The 11,092-nt window shown below is 37.3% G+C and overlaps 2 protein-coding genes across 6 annotated transcripts in view; one reads left to right on the top strand and one right to left on the bottom strand.

Moving 5' to 3' along the window:
- The window catches only part of LOC100747795 (RING finger protein 17), a 310,925-nt gene that overhangs the window by 218,900 nt on the left and 80,933 nt on the right, over positions 1-11,092 (top strand). Inside the window, exon 1 of one of the 5 annotated variants that reach the window (XM_024364613.2) lies at positions 4,337-4,387. The exons of the other annotated variants lie outside the window; for them this stretch is intronic. The gene's annotated coding sequence lies outside the window, so the exon portion shown is untranslated. Of the gene's footprint in view, positions 1-4,336; positions 4,388-11,092 lie in introns of those variants that run through there. 5 annotated transcript variants of the gene reach the window in all.
- LOC100742537 overlaps positions 1-11,092 on the bottom strand; it is a 118,602-nt gene that overhangs the window by 38,928 nt on the left and 68,582 nt on the right. The window lies entirely within an intron of this gene.

Genomic DNA, 11,092 nt, shown 5'->3' on the forward strand with positions numbered 1-11,092 from the left:
ATATTATTTATAAAAATATGAATCCGCGTCCGCAGTCCAGCCATTAGATTTCTCTGGAATTATTTACGACTGCACGATAAAGGATTCTTATAAATGTACTGTACGTATTATACGAAACTCTTTGGAGTATCATTGCAACGAATCGCATTAATATGACGTTTAGAAAATTTGTGACGAACGTTTAGAAACATTTGAAGGGGATGTACTTCCATGGAATTAGCATCTTGAAAAATATTCCTTCGAATAAATTTTGCAAAATCGCGATAAATAATAATGAGATTGTAACTATACATATTCAGTGAGTAGTAAATGCGATCAAGATGAACGTTCCAGTTCGGATTCGAAATTTATTGCTCTTCGCGAATACATAGGATACAAAATTGCCTGGCTGGAAAAAGGAACTCTGCAGCTTATTAACAAATTTTGTACATTTTTCTTTATTCCTCTTTAATATCCAACTATCAAAAGCATTTGATTATTTAATAGAGGTTCATAGTAAAAACGCTCTAGACAAGCCTGTACGAATCAATAGAGCCTGTCATTTATTTCGTAAATAACAATCGGTAAAGTATAAAACCAAATTAAACTCACTGCTAGTGATAAATCGTTTCGACGTGCATCATATCAGGAACATCGTCGCGCTGCGCAATCGCTGCATTGTATCGGTAGCGATCGTGAAAGCGCATTTACAGCGGTTACCTCATACTGCTCGTGTGGCACGTGTTAATCATGACAATCACATTTTCGACGCCTTCGTCCATCGATTTTCGTTGTCTGGTTCTCTGCCTCTCTCAAGGTTCTCACCTCGTTTTCACTCTCGTTCCTCGCCACTCGTGTTAGCATGCGAGCCACGCTTTAGAAAGGTGATGTACAAGCGTAGGATGACTTTAGAATGTTCGCTAGGTGTGCCAGCCGATCGTTTCCGACACCTTACCTGCTATTGTGACCCGATTCAATCCGATTATCGATCGAACAAAGCACAGAATCTCGCACACGAATCTTCGGCCGCGTTTATTTTCCATTGTGTTCCTCGGTGATTCAATTTTTAGTGCCACTCGTAAACAGCGCGTTATTCTTGTAAAGAGTCGTCGTTCAGTGAGGATGGAAACGTTGTAAAATATTTTTATCTGGGATTGATTTTAGATAGTTTTGGCATAAATTTGAAAATCCACGCTCTGCGTTAACTCTTTCACGCTCAGTATCACGTATCGAGTAAGTTGTTAATTAAACGAACAATAAACGTATTTATTTTCGACAAAAAGATCTTAAAGTTTTCTGTATTCTTCTTTACCAAACCTTTTCTCGAGAAAATTATGTAACATCGAAAAGTTTATCAATATTCCAGTAATAAATATTCCTATAATTTTCTTCTCAACTAACAAATAACATAAGAGCGTGTCACGATCAATAATCTTCATACAGGTTGAATTCTAACTCGTAAGCTCTTCATAAAGATACTTGTCAGAACACGCTAAACGTATTTTCATTTCGATCGAGGATCAGAATTAAGAGCGATGTAACGATTAATCGATTGTCTTTGGTTTTAATATTTCTGACACTTTTGCACGACCAAAAGACCGGCGAATTGGCCGTTCAAGGAATGGCTTCGCTTGAAAAGCTTCTTTCTTCGCGCGAAAATTTCATTGGGTGACTGGCGGCAAAAAAAGCTTGTCAGTTCGTCGACATGCTCTGTCGTCCGGCTAGCACGACGTTCGTTGTAACAGTCTCGCAAGAAGCGGTTGCGTTTCTGCTTCTTTCACGCTTGACACTACGCGCCGTTTCCATCGGATACCCGTTTCGCTTCACGTATTTACGGCTTCAACTATTATTACCTGGTTCACGCGAATATTGCGCGCTGCAACTGTCACAGATCCAATTTACACCCTTAAACGCGCGATGGAAATATTTTTCTCTCATTTTTACAAATTTTTTCTTACAATTTATGGGAAATATTTAGCAGATTTAGGAGTCGGTTCGATGTGTATGCATTAGATCGTCCGAAAAGTTTCTTTCGTTTTGTAATGGATGCACAACATTTTTCGTTTTATATTATTTTATCGAATAATTATGATCCATTTTGTTCTATCAAAATAAAGATCGCAACGTTCGACAGATTAGGTTTCACGTTTGTATAAAGATGCATCGTTGTAAAAGACGCGTCTGTAAAAGAAAGACACTTTTCGGACAACCTAATGTATTATTATGCTCACCTAAGTGCGCATTTAGTAGAATTTCGTTTATTTTTTAACGTGTTACCTACATCTATATCGCTGTGTTTCCAATGCAGTTTTTGTATACTCAATGTGAAATTACTATATCATAATATATTTGTATTTTGAATTACCATTATTTATTGTATATATTATTAACTATGTATTGTAAACTATGGTATGTACTCTACATCACAGTATACTTAATGTTTAAATATACCTAATATTAAGATATATATCAGTACCAGGATATATCGTATTATTTTCGCTAGTTTGTGGTTTCTTTGGTCCTTTGACTTCTTTGGAACTACTGATATTGCATTTGGATTTACCCTTTCAGGCATATTACCTTTAGTTTCGTACTTGCTTTTATGAAGTTTGTCGGCTCCCATATTTGTTCCTCGATGCTGACTCACTTCGATATTGAGATTAGGTAAATTTAATTTATATTTATGAGCATCACTGAAGAAATAGATTCTATATAGAAATTTGTACCATTTATTAAATTTCATAATAAATCCTCTGGTGTATATGTATTTTTACATATTGCGCGCATTTTGTAGAATTTTAGAATCATAAATGTCACGATAATGCATCAACTTCCTCAATCTATTTGTCAGATATCGATTTTGTTAATTTGTTTCACAGATACTCGATATAAAAGTATTAAAATATTCAATTTGCTAAAAATAGCTTAAAAAATTGTTGTAATTATAATAAGAAAAAGAAGATTATCAGAATCGATTACAAAATTATCTCAAATTGCACGAAATCGATGAAAAGACAAGAAAATTGTTATGTCATGGAACACAGCGAGATTGACTTGGAAGTCGAAACTTTCTGACTCCTGTTCCGTGCTACGACGTCAACCGAACCATGGTAAAGCTATGTAACTAGCACGCTGGCAAGTGATTCTTAACTAACTCTGTAATTAACTGAGAACTAACACGATTAACGATCAACGTAGCCACGGTAGCAAACATGTTCTTAAATCATGCTACGTATATGGGACAAGCTCAACACCAACCTGAACCTTTTCATATACAAAATTTCGCGTACATTTCCAGACATTAATCATTTTCCGATATGGAACCTAAATTGTTTTACATCAATAATCGCTTATACTCGAATGACGAAACTAATCAAAGTTTAATTGTAATATTAATTTTTAATATAGAAGGTCACAGAACAAACGTAACAGATATATAAAATATATTTTATACGTTCTTTAGAAAACGATTCTGAATAAAATGATTTCCAGACAATATATTCTCAAGACTTGGATTAATTATCGGTCTAAAATTTAATTTCTGTCTTAATTAAATTACAAATTTAATACACTTTGAATATTAAAATATCGATGCTGCAACAAAATAATTAGATAATTCTATAAATATTAATTCGCATAGAAAGTCACGTATATAAGTCACAAAGTACATATTTATTTCCTACCAAAGGAACATAATTTATTTTGCATGACGAGGTCGCTAGCAAATGGAGTTTAAACGCCATATAATGCAAAGAAGACGCGATTTATCCTTTTAAAACGCGGCCAGGTCGGCGATAAATGAACCGTTCCCTCCTAACAAATATTTAACTGGAAGTGGAAAATGATGCGTGATCCGGAATTTATGGGATTTCGGACGCGCAAGTTGTTGCAACTAAAATTAATGGTGCAGTTGCGAATAAATGTTGATTTTTCCACGATTCTGAATAATACATTTTATAATTAAACTTCGCTCAATCCTCTATAGTTAATTGCACTATTCTACAATATCGTTTTTGACAAATAAATCAAAATCCATATATGTCCCTTCCAACCTATATTTGCAAGGATGCTTCTTTCTCAGTTGATGAAAAATTATTACGTTAAATCTCAATTTATTTAATTAGTTTCTAAAAGAAAATGCAGTACAAATTTCCAATGGCAATATCGTAGTGATATTTCTTTGGTATATCCTTGTGTATTATAAAGCATCCCGTATTTATAACGTCTCCATCTGCAAGGAAATTTTCTACTTAACCAGCTTGCTCAGCTTTTTCACACGCCGCTAGCCAATTACAGAGCATGATTTTAATGAACAAAAATTCAGCTCCATTATAGGATGATTGCTTTCTTCTTCCAGGACATTCATCTTCGAAAATTGGGGAAACGTGAAGTGGAAACACTGTTTTAGGTATGCACTTATTTGAAGTAACATGCATGGCTGTTGCATTAGCTCGCATAAATTCAAAGATCTTCCCTGGTTAAGTCTCTTATTCACTCGCAACACATTCATGTAATGCATGATCGTTCAAAATCGTTCAAAATCAATCGTACAATTATCTGAAAAACGTATCGTTCTAAAATTTATCATCAGGAAGATCCTTTTTATTACTTTCAAATTTATCCACAATCTCGCCGCTCTTCTACGCTTTTCTCACGTTCGATCAATTTCGTGGATCGGTCGCTCGGCAAAACCACGCGAGCAATTAAAAGAATCGGTCGGCTGGGATAAAATATCCTCGAAGGAAAAAGGAATCCTGGTTGTTAATAATACACAGCGGGAAGAAAAAAGAAGGTAGAATCGGCGGTGGCGAAACGGTGAATTTCGCGGTTACCGTGAGCTACTTTCATAAATTCCGGGCGACGCGTCTCTATTCCGATAATAAAGCGGTCAACAAGTGCGGCCGGTGGATAAAGAGCGCCGCGAAATTGGACTGCAGTCAGGCTCAATGGAATCCTTTGCATGCATTAATGCACTCCTGTGCAAGCAGAATGCCAGAACGCGCTGGAAATGAGAATACACATTGCAACCATTGCGGCTACATTCGGTTCCATGCTGTGTACACACATATTCCCTTCTTCCTCTCTAGATTTCCTCTCCGTTTCGCTATCTATTCGCTTGCATGTGCCTATGTGCGTGCGTGTGTCTGTGTATTTGGGGGTATACCATAGTCGTGGGTGATCAGTGTCAGGGGTACGTGCGTGCATTTTGCGACCTGGCGCGCACACACACACACACTCGGATCCTATGGACTGGTGTCGAACGGACGAATCAATAATCCAACGTTTACCTGTTACGCGAAGCGTGCCACGACACTTGTCTCTGGATTACGATATCTGGAAGAGGAGACGGAGACCGATTTCCTGCTTTGAAATGGAAATTATGGCGAACGTTGTTGTGCAAGATGGGGTGATTGGTGATTTATTTGGAAAGGATTCGAGTAGACATGTTGTAACTGTGGAAAGTGCTGGTTTAAAGGATCGTGGAACCGAAGCTGTTGTTCGATGTGTTAGTGTTATTTATCGCAATTATCTGGTGTTTCGATTAGCCTTGAATTACAAGGAATTTAAATGGTAAATGGATTGGTCGACGAGTTACGCTGTTATTCTACTTTTTCATTACTATGGCAGGTTGCTGTTCAGCGTGTTCGATGTAGCTTCGTGATGTTTCTGAAAGGTCTTTATTAGATTCGAAGCAAGCATGGATCGTTCGCTAATTTCCTCTGGAAGAATCCAATCTTGTTCTAACTTCGAAGGACTGATGAAATGAAGAGCATGGATCATTATGCCGAGTACTGTTCGATAGGTTCTCGCTTCGTTATTTGAACTTTGACATTCTAGTGCTGCATAGGCGATTCATCGAGACAAATTCAGCCACGAAATATCTTCAGATACTTCCAGAAACCATTCGATCTCAAAATGCATGTTCCCGACGATGCTGGTGCGTCGAAAATATACATAATAAATAAGCGTTCAAAATTCATGCGAGTTTATGTGATTCCTGCGGAGGAATCTTCACGAGTCTCGAAGATCTTGCGCACCTTCCTGCACACGACCGTCGATATTTCAATATGTTGCGACGAAAGGAAGATCCAGCTAGAACGTTATTTTGTCTCGTGACTCAAAGCACGCGTGACTGCTCCGCTCGCCATCCGCGATCATTCCTAGACCTTTTCTGCAGAGAAAGAAGGCGAAGAAAAAAGAAGGAAAAAGGAAAAAGCATTCGAGTCTGTCGCATCTTCCTTTCGTATTTCTTACTCCGTCCAATTGCATATTACGATTACGTTGCATTTGGAACTTTTGATTACGACGATTCAGTTAGTTATTGCAGACAGAGAAGAACCATAAGTTGTATATTGCAAACGTAGGATTTCATTAAGTAACGAAATGAAATCATAAAGTAAAATAATATTAGCAAATTGATTGGTGACATTTTTCAGATTATATTGGATTAGACTGTTGTATTAGGTTGTCCGGAAAGTGTCTTTCTTTCGCAAACGTGATTTTTACAACAACGCACCTTCGTACAAACGTGAAATCAAGTCTGTGAAACGTCACGGTGTTTATCTCAACAGAACAAAATAGATCGTACGTAATTCGACAAAATAATATAAAACGAAAAAACATTGTGCGTCTATTATTTCCTCATAAAACGAAAGAAACTTTTCGGACAACCTATACAAACGATTTCTATAATTTTACGAAGTACAAAGTAACAATCAGGTTGTTTGTGATTTATAAAATTCACCTGTAGAGTCATACGACTGTCTGCCAGAAAATAATATTCCAGACGAGATTTTGTATAGCTTCGTCGTGTTATAACATATTGTTAATGTATTTCCGCTGCAGGTTCGCATAGCCATCGTTCCACGTCGTTCTTTAACTCGCCGTTTCTTGCGAAGTGTTATTCATCCAAGAACTCTTTAATTTTGCAAAAACGACGATAATCTAGCTTCTTTGATGCGTCGATCATTTGCAATGAAATTGCAGATACGTTTCTCGAGATGTTCTGGAATGAGAGACGAGTGACCAAAACGTTTAACGATCAAACGCAGTTTCTTTTCCTGTACTGAATACTCACATCAGCTGTCTTACGAGTGATTCAATAGGCTTATTACCGTAAGGTGCTGTAATTCGACGATGCACTTGTATTGGATAAACTTCGACCATTGGGCGAATGTTTTCAGAATTTAAAGAGCGTAAAATTGCGTATAACGTTTCGTCTCTTTGGAGGAATTTTCAATTCGCATCGTTATGAGGCGTATGTATTGTCCATGATAATTATAGAGCTGCTAGTCGTAGATATCGTTGATGGGGTATACTGCTATTTTTCCTCTAATTTAGATGCGTGGAAGAAAAATCGGAGAACTCCGGGTCGCCGGGATTCGAACCCGGGTCCCGAACGTTCATAACCTAAGGCGCTAACCATTGTGCTGCCGTCGTCCAACTCTAGTTAGTGTCGAGTGGTGGTATTTGCTGTTGAGTGCCGCCACAGTTATCTTAACCCTTTGCGAACGAATATCGCCAAATAGCCGCTCAAGTTTTTTTACCGTTGCGGACGCGTATCGGCATATAGCCACCCGAATCTCTTCACAGTTCCGGACACTTATTTTGAAGTGCCTGGCGTACGTCTATTTTTCTGAGCGATGATCTTATGCGTATTTACGTATGGGTATAATAAACTAAACGATTTTTGCGATTTAAAGTTGTTTATTGAGCCCAAGAATACAGTTTTAGGTACATATTCACAATAAACGGTGAATTTTCGTAATGATATGTTAGGCAAAAGTACCGATACGCGACGGCACGACATAGCCATACTGTATTATGTGTCGGCGTTTTACATTTTTCGTTGTATAATACAATTTTTGGGTTTAAACCGCTGGGGAGCGGAGCTTCTTTATGTATTTTTTTTTTTTTATTTTTTTTCTGTCCTGAAAACTTGGTCGCAAAACAGGACGCTTCGGTAGTCTGCTTGTAGCAGCGCAGTAGGCAGCGCGTAAGTCTCTATATTTTTGATGAAAGTGTTGCGAATTCTCGACTAAAGTGCAACCGGTCAGGTCAAACCGATCGCTCGATATCGCGTACCTCGAATGACTTAACGCTCAAGATGGAGACAGTGTAGTAGATCGAGTCTTAGAGTAATCTAGCTCTGTATTTGCGCTTGTTGTATAAAAGTAAAGTGTGATGTTATGAACACGACGGTGGTAAGATCTTGTTGCGAGTGAGAAGGTACATGGTACGATGTCTGACGATGAATTGCTGATTCTCCCCATCGGCCATTGGGTCTCGTCCGTCCAACGTGCCTTCCCAGCTGGAGTTTTTCCCGGGGTTTTTTACCTGACCTCGGAGTCATTAGGTTTACAGCTCACGGAGTACATGTAATTCGGAATTTCCTAAAGAAGCCATAAACGGACGGCCACTCAAAATTCCGAACAGAAAGAAAATTATAGATCTTTAGAAATCTTATCTTCCGTTTAACGTAAACCCGCGATGTAGGATGACGATCGAGTTAGAACGAATTTCTGTCTTTCAGTGGCATTACGAGACGAATTAGCAAGCTTTTTATATATTCTATATATTTTTTACAATACCTTATACACGATGCCTAAAAGATCCTGAACGTACATGTTCGATAGTGATAGTAGTGATGACAAATATTATTTTGAACCGGACGAGATAGAAAACAACGACAATGCTTCAGACAGTGGAAACGAAGTGCATTCAACAAGGAATCGGCTCAGACATTTTAAACAAACGAAACTTCAACGGTATTGGTCATTTAAATACGAAATATTGTATGATTTATGTCAATATACGAATAAAGGTAGACGATCTTCTGTAAGCAGATCACATCGCTCGATATGACTTCTATACGTAAACGGGTATCACTTTCTGAACGTTTGTATGCAAATTGTTTATTAAATCTTTTATTAAGATGCGAGAGAATTTCTGTTATAACATAGAAGGGTATAAAAAAATAAGAAGCAAAATCGTAGGATTACAAAGACTTATCAATTTTCCGAGGAAAATACGCTCGCCTTTTCGATATCTCTCAGTGACTGTCACGGTTCACATCTCGTTCATGCTTCATTCACCTTTTTTTCTTCTTTACGATCCTTTTGCCACGCACTCTATGGATTCTTCTGCGTAAAGAATTCGAGAAGAGAGTTACGAGACGATAAATATTTAAATGTAAAAGTTCGGAATATTATGTTTACATAAGTGTTATTAATTTTAGAAAATTTCAAACTCCAAAAGAGAGTATTTTATCCAAATTTATTCAGGATTTTTCCAACGCCGGTAAATCCAAACTGTTTATTCTGTATTTCAATTAATAGATTTGTCCGTGTTACTTATCATTTATACATTATATCTGTTTCATTATATCTGAATCTTTTAATTTTGGTTTCGATAGCGCGCATTTACGAGGAGCTTGAAGATACCTCGCGTCGTATGTAGTTGCATATAATTGTAATATCACAGTACAGAGATGCCTTAACACAAAGCTCGCGCAAAACACAAATACGCCGATCCACTGTTCTTTAATTGACGAATAAAATTCCCATTTTGTTCCCATCCACTTATCCATCCCGATGTGCGAATGGGGGTCGACGGCACTCGAAAAAAACGTTGAAAGATTAAAAAGTTAAAATCAAAGGAAAACAGAGCTGCACCGGAAGCTGCGAGGTGGCGTGAGTGAGAAAAAACGGCGAAGGAACGGTTCGAAAATCAGTGTACCCTGGCCATTGTATTATCGTTATTTTACGTTAGCTGGTGACGAAATTAATGGTTCATCGGAACAAAAGCGCATAAAAGTCTCCGCATGAGGGAGGGGGCGACTCGACGAAGGGGGTTGCGATGAAAGGCCAACGCGGTGACAAAAGCAACCATTGGAAATATATTCCGGTTTTGTACTTGTTCCGTAAGTAGAGAAACGGCTCCCTTTTTCGTCGATATGCATCGCGCAATTTATTATTATTGATCCATGTACACAGTATCTCCTAAGATTTAATGTAATGGTTTAAAATTATCAATTATTAAAAATATATTTAATATTAGTTCAATAGTTAAATGGATTCTTCGGTATATTTTGATATTTGCTTTGGTGTGTTTAGTCTTTTATTCGAGGCCCATATCTACTTAGTGTTTATAGTACGTAATTGCTGTAAGACTTGATTTTTTCAGTCTAAAATAATTATTAAGAAATATACTGATATCAGATATATTCTCTTTGGTGTATCCTTATTCAAAGTCCAGTTAGTTTTTGTAGTACTATAAATTCTACATATCAAGCGTCATCGTCATCTTGCCTGTGCATTTCTCAACAAATATTTCTATTCCAATGCTGAGATTGCATTACCGTATGGTAAGTTCGGCTTCTCTGACACAATCATAACGACAAAGCACACTTGATCGAGTCGAACAATTCAAAGTAGATAAGGACTTCGCTCGACAGACAAGTGTACATATATGTAAAACGAGAAATTAAATTTATGTTGATGAAGTATACTAAGGATGATATTATATGATATGTACAGAGCGTTTGCCAGGGATTGCTAGACAACCAAATGTAAGCGAATTCGATTCGATTACGAACATCGAATCTTTAATCGTGACATTGCAAAGTGTACGTTTGATATCGAGGCTTTGAAATTTATACTCGCACATGGACTGCCCCGTATTAACTTTAAAATTGCTTATCAAATGGTAATAAAAGTGACAAAAGAATAATCAGTTTTGCGTTTAAAAGTTACACAGCTTTGATCCATATACGTCTGTGTGGGTTCGTGGTTGTGGTTGCTGTTGTATGGACAAAAAGCGAAGAGCGTTGCGTGAGTTATGCGTATTCGTTTTACGGTTTATAAACGGATCGGACGAGTAAAAATTGTTGTTTAATAAAAGTCACGCTCGGTGGTTAATCGTTGCATAAAGCGAGCCGAAATCGTTAAACGAAAAACGCGTACACGTGTCGTCGCAACGATGAGTAAAAAATTCGATTCGACCACTGATCGGATATCGCCTGATCGTGTTTTCTTTTTTTTTTTTTTTTTTTTTTTTTTTTTTTTATTTTTTTTTTTCGTTATTGTTTTTTTTTTTTTTTTTTTTTTTTTCT

The sequence above is a fragment of the Bombus impatiens genome, unplaced genomic scaffold, assembly GCF_000188095.3.
Source record: "Bombus impatiens unplaced genomic scaffold, BIMP_2.2 scf_0102, whole genome shotgun sequence".
NCBI lineage: Eukaryota > Metazoa > Arthropoda > Insecta > Hymenoptera > Apidae > Bombus > Bombus impatiens.